Consider the following 16328-nt stretch of genomic DNA (forward strand, 5'->3'; position numbering starts at 1 on the left):
ACATGTATTAGGTATTTAAGTTATAATAGAACAGATTTTTTTTTTAAATTCATGTAGAAAATGTTTATTGAGAACCTATCATATACCAGGTTCTCTTCTGATTCCAAGGGATGCAGCAGTTAAGAATACAGACTATGCCCTTGGACTTTATACATTGTACAAATGCATTATTATGTGATAGGTAGTTATCTTAGTAAAATAGATCATCAAGTTAGATGTTTAAGGACTATAACCTATGCTCAATGAGAGCATATTAATGTAATAAATTAAGCCAAAAACATATGCCAAACAAGTATCATATTGGCTTGAGATAGACTGACATGACTTCCTTACAACTATCAAATAAAAAGAACATTTTCTATTATCTTATTCCCAGTGTTCATCTATTGGTCAGAACTAAAAATGCAATGCAGCTCTGAGAAATTTCACAAAGAAAACATACCTAGCAGAATTAAGTAACTTTCTTTAAAGTAAATACAGTAGTGAATTTTATACCTGAATTTCTCTGATTTCCCCCCCAAAAGACAAATGGTGAATTATTAAAATGTGTGTCAATTAATAAAATAAATCTACAAAGGCCCTAAACAGTGGGTGCACATGACTATCTCATTGATTCCGTAGAGAGATTGCAAACCTGCAGTCTGTATGTTACAGTCCACAAACAGACAATTTTTCTTTGGCCAGCAAATCAATACCACAGAATTTCACATAAATATCCATATTCCCAGCTTTCCTTTAAAAGAAAGGAAGATATTTCAACTTTTAGCCTACCTTCACACACAGCAGCAATATCCACTATTTGAATGACTGCTATCCCCCTTAAATAAGGCACAAGTGCTTCAGTTTTCTTCCTCCCTGCAATTGTACATCCTACTTTCCTGCATGACGCCAGCAGATCTTAAAATTCGAAGGCTGTTGTTGTCAGTTTGAGCTGCCATAGTACTATAGATTAGGTGGCTTATAAATAAAAGAAAAAATATACTTTTATAGTTCTAGAGGCTGGAAGATCCAAATCAAGGTAGCAACAGTTTTGGTGTCCTATGAGAACTGTCTTCTTGCTGTCATTACATGGTGGAAGAGGCAAGGGAGCTTTCTGGGGTCTCTTTATATGGGCACCAACCTGATGATCTAATTACCTCCCAAAGTCCACACCTCCAAATGCCATACATTGGGGAATAGGTTTCTTTTTTTTATTAAAGTATAATTGGTAATACAATCTTACGGAAGTTTCACATGAGCAACACTGTGGTTATTACACTCACCCATATTATCAAGTCCCCCACACACCCCATTGCAGTCACTGTCCGTCAGCATAGTAAGATTCTATAGAGTCACTACTTGTCTTCTCTCTGCTATACTGCTTTCCCCGTGATCCCCCGACATTATGTGTGCTGATCAAAATTCCCTTTAATCCCCTTCTCCCTCCCACACAACCCCTTTCCACTTGGTAACCTGTAGTCCCTTCTTGGAGTCTGTGAGCCTGCTGCCATTTTATTCCTTCAATTTTGCATTGTTGCTATACTCCAAAAATGAGTGAAATCATTTGGAACTTGTCTTTCTCTATCTGACTTATTTCACTGAGCATAGTAGCTCTAGGTCCATCCATGTTGTTGCAAATGGTAGGATTTGTTTTCTATTTATGGCTGACTAATATTCCATGATTTATGTGTACCACATCTAATTTACCCAATCATCTACTGATGGACACTTAGATTGCTTCCATGTCTTGGCTATTGTAAATAGTGCTGTGATAAACATAGGGGTGCATATGTCTTTTTGAATCTGAGATCTTGTTTTCTCTGGGTAAATTCAAAGGAGTGGAATTCCTGGGTCAAATGGTATTTTTATTTTTGTTTTTTTGAGGAACCTCCACATTGCTTTCCATACTAGTTGAACTAATTTACATTCCCACGAGCAGTGTAGGAGGGTTCCCCTTTTCCTGCATCCTCATCAGCATTTGTTGTTCCTAGTCTTTTGGATGTTGGCCATCCTAACTGATGTGAGGTGATATCTCATTGTGGTTTTAATTTGCATTTACCTGATGATTAGTGATGTGGAGCATCTTTTTATGTGCCTGTTGGCCATCCTAATTTCTTCTTTGGAGAAGTATTTCTTCATATCCTCTGCCCATTTTTTAATCACATTATTTGTTTTTTGGGTGTTGAGGCATATGTGTTTTTTAATATATTTTGGAAGTTGACCCTTTGTCAGATATGTTCTTCTTTTTCTAGTTTCATTAATTGTGAGTTTAGACTACTCATTTGGGATTGTTCTTCTTTCTTGAGGTAAGCCTGTATTGCAATATACTTCCCTCTTAGAATGGCCTTCACTGTGTCCCACAGATGTTGGGGAGTTGAGTTGTTGTTTGCATTTGTCTCCATATATTGCTTGATCTGTTTTTATTCGGGCATTGATCCATTGATTACTTAGGAGCATGTTGTTAAACCTCAAGTGTTTGTGGGTTTTTTTGTTTTCTTTGCATAATTTACTTCTAGTTTCATACCTTTGTGGTCTGAGAAGTTGGTTGGTAAAAATTCAATCCCTCTGAGGCTTTTTTTGTGGCCTAGTATATGATCTATTCTCCTGAAAGTTCCCAACTTGTTAAGCTAAGTGTGCCAGGACGATTTTGTCCACCTGTCCTTTCTCCTGAGCAGCAAACTTTGTGTAATCCCTGCCCCTTTAGCAGCCCTCTCCCTGTTGGGAAGTCTCTCAAAGTGCCCACCTGTCTTTTGTCCCAGTGGGGCCAGCTGTAGGTATCTGTTCTCCACAAGCAGCTGTAATCTCAGTCTCTCCAAGTGTTCTGCCTGTTTTTGCTTTCCAACCCCACTAATCTCCAGAGCATCACGTAATGTGGATTTGAGCTCCTGGAGCAGATCTTCAGGGGTGTATGTTTAGCAGTCCTGGGCTTCTACTCCCTTCCCATCCCATTTCTCTTCCTCCTGACAGTGAGCTGGGGTTGGGGGAGGGCTTGGGTTCCCCCATGTCATGGCTTTGCTTCTTTACCCTTTTCCATGAGGTCTTTTGTTTTTCCAGATGTAGGTCATCTGTTGCAGTCTTCTTTCCAGTTGCTCTTTCAGGAGTGGTTTTATTTGCTGTATTTTCATGTTATATGTGGTTTTTGGAGGAAGTTTCTGCCTCACTTCTCATGCTGCCATCTTTTTCCCTTGGGGGAGGGGATAGGTTTCAACATAAATATTTTGGTGGGACACAAACATTCAGTCTATAGTAAGGTGTCCATTTCCATAAATAAATATAGACTTTAGAATAAGTAAAGAATTTGTTTAGCTTTGTCTCCTTCAAACGCCACCCTTAATCTTATTTTTTCAAAAGTATGTATGGATACATTTGGAGAGCATATTTTCATACAAATAATTTATCTATACAATCAAAATGAACCACATGAATTTATGGTCAGGTTAGCTGGTACAGGGATATCATTTCTGGAAATCTGAAAAGAGTGCCTGCACCTAATATTGCTAAACAAGGTGGTTCTGTTGACAATAGCAATACAGCAAAAAATGCAAAGTCCAAATCCCCATGGAGTTTACATTCCAGTGGAGAAAACAGAAAATAAGGAAAATAAGTTAATTTATATATTTAGAGAGGAGAGTGAATGAATATGGGTAATGGTTATTCTAGATAGGACAGATGAGAATATTCCTCTCTGAGGACATATTATTTGAGGGGAGAAATATTGGGTTTTTAATATTCTTCATTATTAGTTTTATCTTGAATATGCCCAGGAGGTATTCCAGATCAGATTTCTTATTCATTACCTTGCAGTAAATAATAGGCATGTTTCAGTCTAACCCCTGCTCCAGTCCTTTCATTTCAGGCCATGCAGTGAGTGAACCAGGGATGGTGGAAGCAGGTTTTACAGTAGTACAGGTTTTACAGAAGAGGAAAACAATTTTCTCTGTTTATAAAGGAAAAAAGAGGCATCTGTCCCATCCTTCTCTGAAAGGATTTCTTCTTTAGTTGTGCAAATAAAATCCATTCTGGAGCCAGATCACACTATAAGTTTGACTTTTCTGACCTAGCAATGTCTCCAAGTTCTAGGGTTTCTTAATTCCTGACATGTACATATCTAATATACACTAATCTCCCAGGCTCATATGGCTTAACCCAGGGACCGAGTCCTGACTGCAAAAAGTTGGCCCTCTCAGAGAAAAAAGAGAAATTCTATTATACATTTGGATCAGAGCAAGTAATTAGACAAATGGCTACATGTCTAATTCTCAAGGTATATGAAGAGTCTTAGAAGGCTACAATTTATTACAGGAACACTTGGAAATCCAGAGTTTTATTTCTCCACAAGACATGAATGTGTGTGCAAGAATAAGCCATGTGGCAAATCTTGGGGGATAATTGGAGCAGTCTCAGGCAGAAACCCTTTATTTGAGGTATTCTGTGCTGAACACATTTACTTTATGACAAATTAATAGTGCCAATTAAAGCTATAGATAATCTGATTAATTTCTTGGCAGTCTTTTTCACAAAATAATGCAATTTGAAACAAAGGTCAATACTGCAAAAGCTGTGCCTCAAGCTTAGTTTTCCTATTGTTAAATATTATCTGAAGGACTTCAAATTATTCAAAAAGTAAACTGATAAAATATTTTAGATAGCTTGCTAAGTTACCATATTTGTGTATAATCTGGGAAGAAATGCAACTATTTTTTAAATGGCTTATGCAACATGTAGATTGGACTATGGCTGGGTTGAGCTCAGCCAAGCAAGTCAGTAGCTGAAAGTTGAAAAAGACAGAAACATCAAGGACTAGGCCCCATTACTGAAATTATCTTGGGAAAGTATTACACCAAGTCATTCATCAAAACATCTCAATTTAAAGGTGACAGAACTGAGCTTAGGATGAACTCCATGTATTATTTCAGCAGCTATTTATTGAGAGGCTCCCATGTTCAGGATTCTGCCTGTAAGCAAAGAGGTGAGGAGGAGTGTGGCAAGAAAAACAACCCAGTTTCTGATTTGAATTTTTTAAAGATCCATTTATAGGAAATACAATAGTCCAGAACAATTCTGAAAATTCACTATTTCTGAAATAACAATAGTTGAGAACAATTCTGAAAATTCAATATTTCTGAAATGATGTGTGGAAAACAGTCACAGCAACTCGGTGAACTCAGTTTAAGGGCTGAGGGAAAAACATGGCTTTCATTGCATGATGAATGTAATAAAGTTTTCATGAAAAGAATGCTGAATTTACATAGTAAATTTAGAAATAATAGGAATTTAGTTGTGAGAGAGGAACTCAGTTTTATCTAACACAATGTGAATGTCCCATGGTCAAGGGTTTAAGTAACAGATTTTTGTTTTTACAATTCTAACTTGTAAGGAATAAAACACTACACAGCATATAATATAGCTATGAATAAGGACTTAGGGATCATCATGCATTTATGTATAAATTCTGATGGAAAGAAACCACACAAAAAAGATAACATCTCCAAAATATGACAGAAAAATGATGAACTCAAGAAGAGCTGGTATTGCCTAATGCATGCCTTATTTCTCAAACTAAATAGATTTTGTTAAGCTTTCTTTAGAAAAGATATAAATATTGTTTTTTTCTGCCATGTTATATGAATCTTTTCAGTCTTTAATAAAAATAAAGAAATAAACCAAAAACTAAAGACTGACATAGTTTTTATTAATATTTCTTATTGAATTTGAATGTTGTTCCCTTGAACTAGGTATTTTTAAACTTCTATCATAGAAGATAAAACATACTATATGAAAATTAAGTTTTTTTCAGTAATCTTTCAATTCTTGATTGCTACACCATTTTTATTATAATAAATATCTATAAAAATCTTTTTTAATTTTTAAAATAACTTTCTTATGAACACAGGTATAAGGAAATTCTTTTCTCATTTTGACATAACATCTACAAATAAAATATAAGGCTTTTAAAACACTGCGAGCTGTGCTTTCATATCTGTGGAAATGGGCACTAGAGAATTTCACCAGGTATAGAAACAAATTAAAGATTGATCTAAGTGTTAAGAAAAATCCTGAAGTCAAAAGCATGCCAAAGTAATCTCTCTTTAAATACATTTCCTTTCTCCAAGGTCACATTAATAAACTTCCAAAAGAATCTCAAAAGAGCCAAGGAAATATGCAATTTACCTGTTCCTAAGCATTTTTTTGAAGGGAAAAAAAATAAAGTCATAAAAGTTCATCTTCACTCTGAAATTATCAGCAAAGCATATGATAAAATGCTCTTCATTTCATCAGTATGTAAGTCTTATCATCTTAAGATATTTACACTGAAAAAGGCTATAAATTAGACACATCCCAAGGATATGTTTTGAATGCATACCAGTAACATATTAATAACACCCTGACAACCAGTATTGTTTGAACCAAAGCTGAAATACAAATTACTATGATATGAATATTTGTATCTTATCAAAATTTGTATGTTGAAATCCTAATGCCTGATGTGAAGGTATTACAAGGTGGGGCCGTTGGGAAGTTCTTAAGTAGTGAGAATGGGACCCCAATGGATGGGATCAGTACCTTACAAAAGAGGCTGCAGAAAGATCCCTAACAGCTTGCACTTTGAAAGGACACAGAGGAAGCACCAGCTACAAACCAGGAAGAAGACTCTCTCCAGAGCATATCCATGCTGATGACTCGATCTTGGACTTGCAGCCTCTAGAACAGTGAGAAATAAGTTTCTATTGTTTAAAAGCCACCCAGTTAGTGGTATTTTGTTATAGTGGCCCAAATGTTTTCAGACACAAATCTAGGTCAGCCTTCTAAGCACTAAACTAGACTGTACCACATTTCAAAGTGCATAAACTCTTGCTGATATTACGACTGAAAAACATCAAGAAATCACTTCCTAAAATATGGTACATGAAAACTACTTACTATGAACTCTATTTCTTTTCATTTATCAAAATTTTGTCCTTTTCTAGACAGAAGCAGCTGGCAGTATAGCTTCCCCAAGGGTGTACAAACAGAAAACTATCTGAAGCCACATGAAATAAAAACGTACTTATCCAAGTGGAAAATATGTCAAGTCGCATATGTTATTTATGACACCAATTAGTTCTTGAATAAAAAAAATGATAAAATGCTCTCAAGGGTGTACACATCTATAGAGGCCATGCAAACACACACACAAGTCCAAAAGGAAATCTTAGGAAATTGACCTGGATAATTCAGTCTAAAAGAGTTATTATATTTGAAATTTCTACAAATAAAAGATACTAAAATTAGAGTTGTTTTGTTTTCTTAAATGTCATAAATCTCTTTGAGTAAATAAAACAACTATATAGTCAATAAAGAGATCCTCTTTTAAGTATTCAGAATTTTTTTGTAATTTATCCTCATCAAAAACATTCTATTAAATAGCCAAAGAAACTGATCCTTAGAGAATCTAAGAAATTTGATCAAATCACCCAGTGGAAAGTAAAGTGCTGAAATTCATGATCATTTCTGCCATAATACAAAACTTGCATTCATCTCACTAGAGTACTTTACCTCAGAATTCATTGAAATTCAAGGTCTGCAGTAGATTGCTAAACTTTCATTATAAAGCATAGTACTCTCCAATTGAATTATGTCTGATGAAGTATTGCAAATAATTCCTTCTTGTGGCACTTTAATTTTCCTAATATATCTTCAATCTAAAGAGTATTAGCATAAGATTTAACACTACCATGTTACATATTTAAACTTACATATTTTAATCAAATATATTTAATCAACTTTATATTTGAATTCTTAATTGAAGTTATTTTGATTATTAACATTCTGGATGAGCCAGAAAGGAGTTGAACTACTACCTACTGAGTTCATGCACTCACAAAATAATTATACTCATATCCACAGTGGCTATTAGTTAATTTGTTTTCAAAATCATCTTTACACTGAAAATAACTTTAAAAAGTCTAAATATCCAAAACTTAGGGCTTGAAAAATTTAGTGCTTTGTTATTCCATGCAGAATACCCAGTCATTACATTAAGTTTGAGAAGAATAATCAATACTTAGGATTTGTATGTTTAAATATATATTTGGAGTGAGCAGAAGTAAGATTAGAGAGAACAGAGACAGAATTGATAAATAAATGAGAAAAGTAATCGCTGTGTCATAGCATTTCTTTCTGTTTTTTACTTGATATATTCCTTAATTTTCAAAATCTACTTATACTAAATTATGTTTATATAAAAATGTTTAAATCTTCAAAATTTTAACTGTGATGAGTAATAATTAACCCATTTTCACATTCACATGCACATACAAACACAAAGAAGAGATGGAAAAAGCTAAAGCCCTCTTAATTCCCAGATTGGACAGCAGTATATTTTTTCATGAGAAGGTCCATATTTCCATACGTAGAGGTGATATCTAGAACATAATCAATAGGCTCAGAGGCGAAAAGCAAAAGATTACTCATTATCAATAATTAGCTGCTTAGCAAGTGTATACAGAAGGGTGAAATATTTTTTTGAAAAAACTGAAATTAGGTATTTTGGTAAAAATATCACTTAATGGAAACATTGGGTTTCCAGACAATTATTTCATACTTAGTACATTTTTAATATCATATATAGCAGATGTAGGCAACTGTTTGCAATGAAAGGGCCTATAGAGGTTGAATTCCAATCCCGCTCCTATTTTGTCTGTTCTGCCAAGAGCATACAGAGAAGGAAAAGAAGAATCCAGAAGGGAAAAGCAGAGGGCTGCCTTGGAAAATGACAACACAAAAGAGGAAGAGAAGTGAGGCTGGAGGCAGCAAAGGTCTCAGTTGGGAAGCCACAGAGAGGCTGATGTGCTTGTCTCAAAAGAAACACAACAAAAATGCTCCTGAGCTTCCTCGTTCATAATTTATCTTCTAAGAGCAGCACATAGGGTGGCCGTTTGTCTAGGTTTTACCTGCCAGAACAGATGCTTCCCTATGAATAGTTGTTTTATATGCATGTCTTTTACATAACACAAGTAGTTGGTTTACTTCTTCAGGCCCTCTTCAGCACCATTCCTCTTCATTACAAGTGACAGGGAAAGTAATATGTGACTTGAAGAACACTTAGAGGGATGGGAAAATTAAAGGTGGGTCTCTAAAGCCTTCCAGGTTGCTGTTGGACTATACTTTTCTGCAATAGAAGTCTCATTTCACCCAATGCTGGGGGAAAACCTTGCTTTACAGCATAATTTGTATATTTTTGTGCTGTCATAGAGAACTAACCCCTAGGAAAATGTTCCACTTCAGTGGAAATAATAATGAGCTAAATGTACCTAAAAACTTGAAACTGCTAGAAAGTTTATACTCTAGGGCAAAAGAAGTGACCTTCTATCAGCATTAGTCTGTAATAATATGGATGAACTGAGATGTCACCTGGGAAGAGAGAGGAATAGTTATGTCAAAACTCTTCCCTTTTAATGTACTTCACTTAGAAAAATTACCAAAGGAAGAGACAAAACTTCATGAGAGTAAAACTAAAAAAGTCTCACCAATATCATACAAATTTTGAAATATCAACCTAATACAAAGAGTTTGTAGAGGATGCCAGAAGCCAACAAAAGCTAACAAGTTAGCAGAGTGCCTTGCTTTAGTGAGCACACGGAAGACATTTTGAAGACCTCTAGTACTAATTTTGAATATCACAGAGCAACCAGGATGAAAGAATAATTAATCACCTAAAGATTATTTTTTCTTGACATCCAATGAAGGAAGCCCATGGTGTGGAGGAAAGCTTCCTCTGTAGCTGGGATCAGAGATGATGGCACATGTGAGGTTGTGCCTGTTGAGTGTCAGAGGGAAATAACTTTGTGATACTTCACTTATTCAAAACTCGAAGCACTGTGGTGTTGCTCCACTTCAGTTTCCCAGAGTAGTTCTGTATTTTACAAAAGAAAATGAACTGATATGTAACGGACACCCCATCATGAACAAAGTAAATCCTGCAAAGGAGTAAGGCCAGCCAAGTGTCTGGATGCTACAAATTTAGAAAGCAACTACGCATATTTCCTGTAACTTAATTATCTTTGATCAATTATTTTCCTCTTCCTTTTAGGCAACTGATAAGTTGGCTTCAGACTGGACTGTGTCAACATCTAGGCACCAATCCAATTTCTCAGGGGTGAAGAGAATTGGGTGGTGAAAACTCTACCTGTATTATTTTGAGCAAAGCGCAGAACCTGATAGAACTGTTTGCTTTAAAAGCTTGGTTTTAGTGACCAAAGTAATTAAGTAAGAATCCTAAGTATATTAGTAAAAATAAAATTATTTGTTGTATAAAGGCTTAAAATAATATGATGCCCGATAGCTTAATCCACATCTGAGTTTTCATTCAATTTTCAGTTTTACTGTAAGAAGTTTTGACAGTAAATAGAAAATACAAATTTGCAAGATCAGAGGGCACTTGAAAGAGAATGACCTCAAAGATAATGTGCTGTGGTAGATCCAAAGTCCTCCAGAAGTGCAACAGAATGAACAATATAATGGAACTAAGTAGAATGAGAGAGCAAGAAAGAGAATGAGGACAGAAAAAAGAGTAAATCTGAAGGATAGCCAGGAGAGCCTGGGATGTTTCTTAGAACAGCCCAGCATAGCTATGAAAAGCCTTTTATTAAAAAAAGCTTTGCCCAGTGTGAGAATGCTGCTTTACATTTTAAGAGTTGCTTTTAAACTGCAGGGGTGTTCCAGGGGCTGGAGTGTATCACCAGGGGGAGGCATTCCTCCACCCCTTAATGTTGATGATAACCAGGGCAAACTTCCTTCTAACTGTGGGAAATGAGGTTTCAAATAGTTCATGGACCATCCAATTTCCCTTTTTTCCATTCAGATAATTCAAGTACTGTCAGAACAAATAATTTTCACTGAATTTTTATAATCTTTGTAGTATGTGTTTGAATGAAAAATGGTTTTCTCTAAGTGGATAGGTAGTAAATCCATGAAACAGAGAGTGCAGCATTTATAAGCCAGTGTAGGGGAAGGAGCATGCTGCAGGGTAAGGGAACAGCTGCGTCTGACGCTGACAACTGAACGAGTCCTGTGCATCCAAACCTTTTACAAAACTGAACATATGCTTGCTGTATAATTGAGCAGTTGTACTCCTAGGTCCCCAAAGGACATGAAAACTCATATCCAGGTGAGAACCTACACACAGATGCTTATACCAGTTTTATCAATAACTGACAAAACTTGGAAGGAACCAAGATGTCCTTCAGTAGGTGAATGGATAAACACACTGGTACATCTGAACAAGTGGAATATAAATCATCAATAAAAAGAAGTAAGTCATGAAAAAAAATAGAAGAACCTTAAGTACATATTGCTAAGTGGAAGAAACTAATCTGAAAAGGCTACACACTGTATGATTCCAGCTACATGATATTCTGGAAAAGGCAAAACTATGGAGGTGGAGACAGTACGAAGATCAGTGGTTGCCAGGAGTTCCTGGGAAGGGAGAGGTGGGAGCAGGTGGAGCACAGGGGATATTAGGGCAGTGAAATTATTCTGTATGATACTGTAATGGTAGATATATGTCATTATCCATCCGTCAAAATCCATAGAATGTATAACACCAAGTGTATCCTAATGTAAACTATGGGCATTGTTTAATGACAATATTTCAATATTGATTCAGAAACTTTAACAGATATATGACACTATTGAAAGGTGTTAATAATAGGGAAAACTGTGTATGATGTGAGTGGGAGTGTGTTATACAGGTATTCTCTGTACTTTTCCCTCAGTTTTTCTGTAAACATAAAACTGCCCAAGAAATCAAGTCTATTAACTTAAAGGAATAGGTGAGTTGGACTTTGAAGAGATAGAGAACTGGAAAGAATATCATCTGTTCCCTTACAAAACAACAACAAAAAACCCAGGAAAGTCTGAATACTCATAACTTTTCTTGAATCTACCAGAAAACCAAAGTTTCAGGGAAGGCAATTAACCATAAATATAAGGAAAGAGAGGTGACTCAGAAATGAGTAAGAGAGGAGCTCCTGCTTACCTGTGGCAGATGCCATGAACTATTAGAAAAAAGAATTCAGCTTTTTCAATGAATTTCAAGTTAAATGTGACTAGCAAAAGAATATGAACCTCTAGAAGCTGAACACACAAGGAGAATTTGTACTCATTCACAGGTTCTTTTGTATTAACTTCATCAGAGGATCCCAAACTCAAAGGTCTGTCCTACAAACTTCATTAATAACCACTTGCACACTTGCAGCTATTTGGTCACTTGATACAATGTTGCTATTTTGGTTTCTAGAAAGTTTTCTTTTCAACTACCATAATTTCATGCCCATTAAATAATTCAAGCATTTTGAGGCAATCACAGCCAATAGAATTTGGAATAATCTTTGCAAGTTTTTTTTTCAGTTTCTTTAATGGATTAAGCTCATGTGTTGTTTCTGGAACAACTACAAAAAAATGTATGCATGAATCATCTAAAACATCTGAGTCAGGTTAGTTCCTTCTGTGAACACAGCTCCATTTGCTTCTGCTATCTTAATATATCTTATGGATTCTCTGTAAATACAGCAACTTTATTGATTTCTGAAGCAAATAGGTGTGGGAAGCTAAACACACTGGAAAATGACTCCACGTTTTTTTCCTTTTCTTAAGTACTGCTGTACCCAGTGCCAAAGCTAAATAAACACCTTTCTTTGTATCAGTGAAGTACAGAATTTAAAATTTCTTAAGTGAATAGCTTCCTAACCTTGTATATCAACTGAGGGTACAAGTGTTTTAAAGAGCTCAGGATTGTTTTCTATATAGTGGTAAAACTTTATTTATCTTTCATCTGATGCTTTTCCTTTGGCACCTTGCTTTTGTTTTATGTTTTATTTTTGCAAGCTTGTTGCAGCAGCAAATTGTGTGTTGGGCACTTGAATGTTAACAGAACAAGGATCAAGAGATATCTGATAACCTGTCTTGGAAAGAATATGTATTTGATGAGGTATCAATACTCTATTGAAACATTTTATAGCCAACATCAGTTGACCATTTTGGATTATGTTGACCTATCATGACATTTTTATTTTCAAATTTGCTGAAACAAAGATCTCTTTATTATCAATTCCACTTTTAACTTTTTTTAATGATATGGATATTGCTACTTGAAAAACTCCAGATTAAAAAAATCGATTCTGAAGGATGTAGTTGATTTGATGGATTTTGCATAATTTGGTAATTCAGATCATTCCTATCAGAATTGACACCACATTTCTAAGTACTTTAGTCATCTCTAGAGAAGCATATCTTTAAGGAGATTTTCAGGTTAAAAAAAAAAGGTATGGCTAATATAAGTCTGATAACGTTCTATTAGCAACACTGTGGAGACATTTAGACTACATGACAACAGAAAAATAACTGTACTTCATTCTCACATTTCCATGGAATTAGGCCCTTTTTCTTATATTCTACACCTGGTGTAGTTTTTTCTGAAGCTCCTGTATTATGATTCTCACAATGTCATTCTGAAAAGCAAGGGATAGACTATTGTTATGACTAGAAGATGGTGAGCATGGAGAGCACTATTTACTTACATGTACTTGTTGTCTTCTAAAGAACAAAACCATATGTGGGGACAAGCACTGCCTACTTGTATCCTTTTCTCCCAGAATAACCATGTGTCTGCATGGCTCCCTCCTTTGGATAGTATGCTAAGTATAAGGCATGTTTATGGCCTGGGCTGGCCAAATCCAAGTCTACCTTATGGACAGAAACACCTGTGGGAGGCAGACGCCTCTGACCAAGGTTTTGTTCCTTGGGGCACTGGTTGCACAAGAATGATCCTTTCTGGCTAAGCACGTAGTCTCTCTTCCCTCACCCCATATAAGCAGTTCCCATCCTGTCCACCAAAACAGTGCACAACCTTGTCCAGCCGGCCACTTCTGGACTCCCTGTATGTAAGTCCAATAAACCCTCATGTTTCATAAGCTGTCTCCAGCTCTTTGGTCGTTCAAGTGCTTTCCCATTGCAACTCACCCAGCTGGCATGTGATCATATAGCATATAACTGTTTCTCAGGAAAAAAATACACTATACTTCCTTTAAAGGATTTATTATTTTCATTTTAACACTAAAATTAAAGTTGCGTGCTTTTCTCATTTTCTTTGAGAAATGATCCTCCAAACCTCTAAGTTAATTGTTTCTACTCCTCTAACTTGTAATGAATTGGCAATGATCAGCTCAGAGAAGGTCTTTATCTTTGTTAACTCATACGAGCAATTAAATTTGTCTCAGTTGTCCCAAATCAGTTGGAAATCTTGACTTTAGAACTTAGATATTAAAAATCTTGCTTCCTCTAAACATATTTTTAATTTTTTTGTTTCTCTTTCTTTTCTGTTAGTTATATACCATCGTCACCATTTCAGAATTCAAGTTCGGCCTAGTGACACTGATCCCGATCACAGTGATTTGTAATATCAGTAAAAACCCACCATAACAACAAGAAACCAATGAGCGAGAATTTTGTGCAGTATCTTTAAGCAGCATTAACTGACTTAATAGCATACCAGGAAAGCAAAATCACTTAAACTGTTAAAACAAGACTTAGTAATCTGTCTTTTCTCCATTAGGCTTAGTGCATTTTGAGCCTTTGATTAGCCTGGGGAAGAGCACACCTACTGTAATAGGGCCGATGAGTGAGCCTATGCTCCAGTCGTTCATAATAAGCCACTGGTGACTGACTATTCAGCACATGCATGATTATTATTCTCAGCTGAGAGGGTGGAGAACATTATGAGGGAATATTTGTACATTTATGGGTTTCAGAAGTTTTTGTTTTCATTATTTAGTTTTCTACCTTGTTCTATAGCATTCAAAATGCTCAATAAACTCTTTAAAATAACTATACTTTGTTTCTTGTCAAGATTTCTCTTGAACACTGTTTTTTAAATGGGTTTTTCTTTTTAGCTATTAACAATTTCAATAATCCCAACAGAATAATTCCCTGTATAAATTTTAAAATCTTAGTTTACACTCTCATGAATCTCCACTTAACTGAAATTTTGAATAATTCTGGTAAGATACTAAAATTTCTATTGATTTTAGAGATAAAAAAATGAGACTTGTATTTTTACAGTGGTCATTTGTCATGAAGATTAGTGGTGATACATTTCAAAATATTGTGAAATTAACTTTTTATACTGTCTAGTTTATTTTACAATTTTACATTTATTGCATTGAATTTAGAAAACATTCTGTGTCCAGCTTCTATTTTGAAGTATATTATATTAGTTTTTCATTTGTACTAATAATTTTTGATAATTACATGCTTTTCTTGATTTACATATTTTAATGCTATGTACATTTGTGCTTATAAAGACATGATTTGTCACTTAAGCAGTACTGAAGAACTACCCCTTTTGCCTCATTTTATGGTTTAAACATCTATAATTGATAATCAAAAAGGAAATACTGGTGACCATTTCAGATCTTGACAAACAAAAATATAGTTTATTAGGTACATACCATCACTTCTTTGTATCAAACTGCAATTAATCAAACATAAGCTGAAGATTTAAACAAATTGTTTTCAGAAGCATGGAATTTGAATTATTGATGTTATTGGACAATCCGAAATTAAGGTGTTATTAACTGGTGAATAGTAAAATTAGAGCCCATGACCAGATTCTAGCAAATATCTGTTTCTACTCATAAATAAGAGAATTGGCTCAGACCACAAATAAAAGAACATTTCAAGCACTAGGAGAAAATAACGGTAAAATAATTTAAACTGCTAAATTAATTTAAATTTAAAAATGCTAAAATAATTTAAAAATTAGTGATCATAACTAAGTCAAATGTGTCATCATCATTAGTGACAAAGAACTGGATGTTGTGCTCATTGCTAGCATTCTCTAACTTGGCATAGTATTTCTGAATGTATTCAGTCCTTAAGCATTATATCTGAACAGATAATCAAAAGATGTGGTTATTTCTCCATGCTATGCATGCAAAAATGAAATATGCATTATATTTTAAATAATAATTGGCTGAAAAGATGACTGAAATGTCTTGGCAAATCTGTTTTTGCTTTTTATTTTGTAATTAAATGTGCTAAGTGTGTTTCTTTTGGCCTCTATGTTTATTATTTTGTGAAATTTTAAAAAAATATTCTGCCCTTCATAAAACAACACAGAGAAATGTTCATATTTTCAAGCCTGAAAAAACAATTTGATATTAATGACATTTGTTTCAAAAGAAGTCAATAAATAAGAAGTTACAGAAGTTAATTTAATTGAATCTGAGATTTTATTGTAACTGAGACTGCTGATGCTCCCCCTACTCCCCTCAGTCAATGATATTTTTTCCTCGGTTACATGGTTACTT

General features: G+C 34.9%; 1 pseudogene; it reads right to left on the reverse strand.

The window, feature by feature from the left end:
* Positions 1 to 12167: 12167 nt before the first annotated feature.
* On the reverse strand, positions 12168 to 14663 carry LOC108389811 (large ribosomal subunit protein uL1m pseudogene; annotated as a pseudogene).
* Positions 14664 to 16328: the final 1665 nt, after the last annotated feature.

Source organism: Manis javanica, chromosome 3 (genome assembly GCF_040802235.1).
Source record: "Manis javanica isolate MJ-LG chromosome 3, MJ_LKY, whole genome shotgun sequence".
NCBI classification, from domain to species: domain Eukaryota; kingdom Metazoa; phylum Chordata; class Mammalia; order Pholidota; family Manidae; genus Manis; species Manis javanica.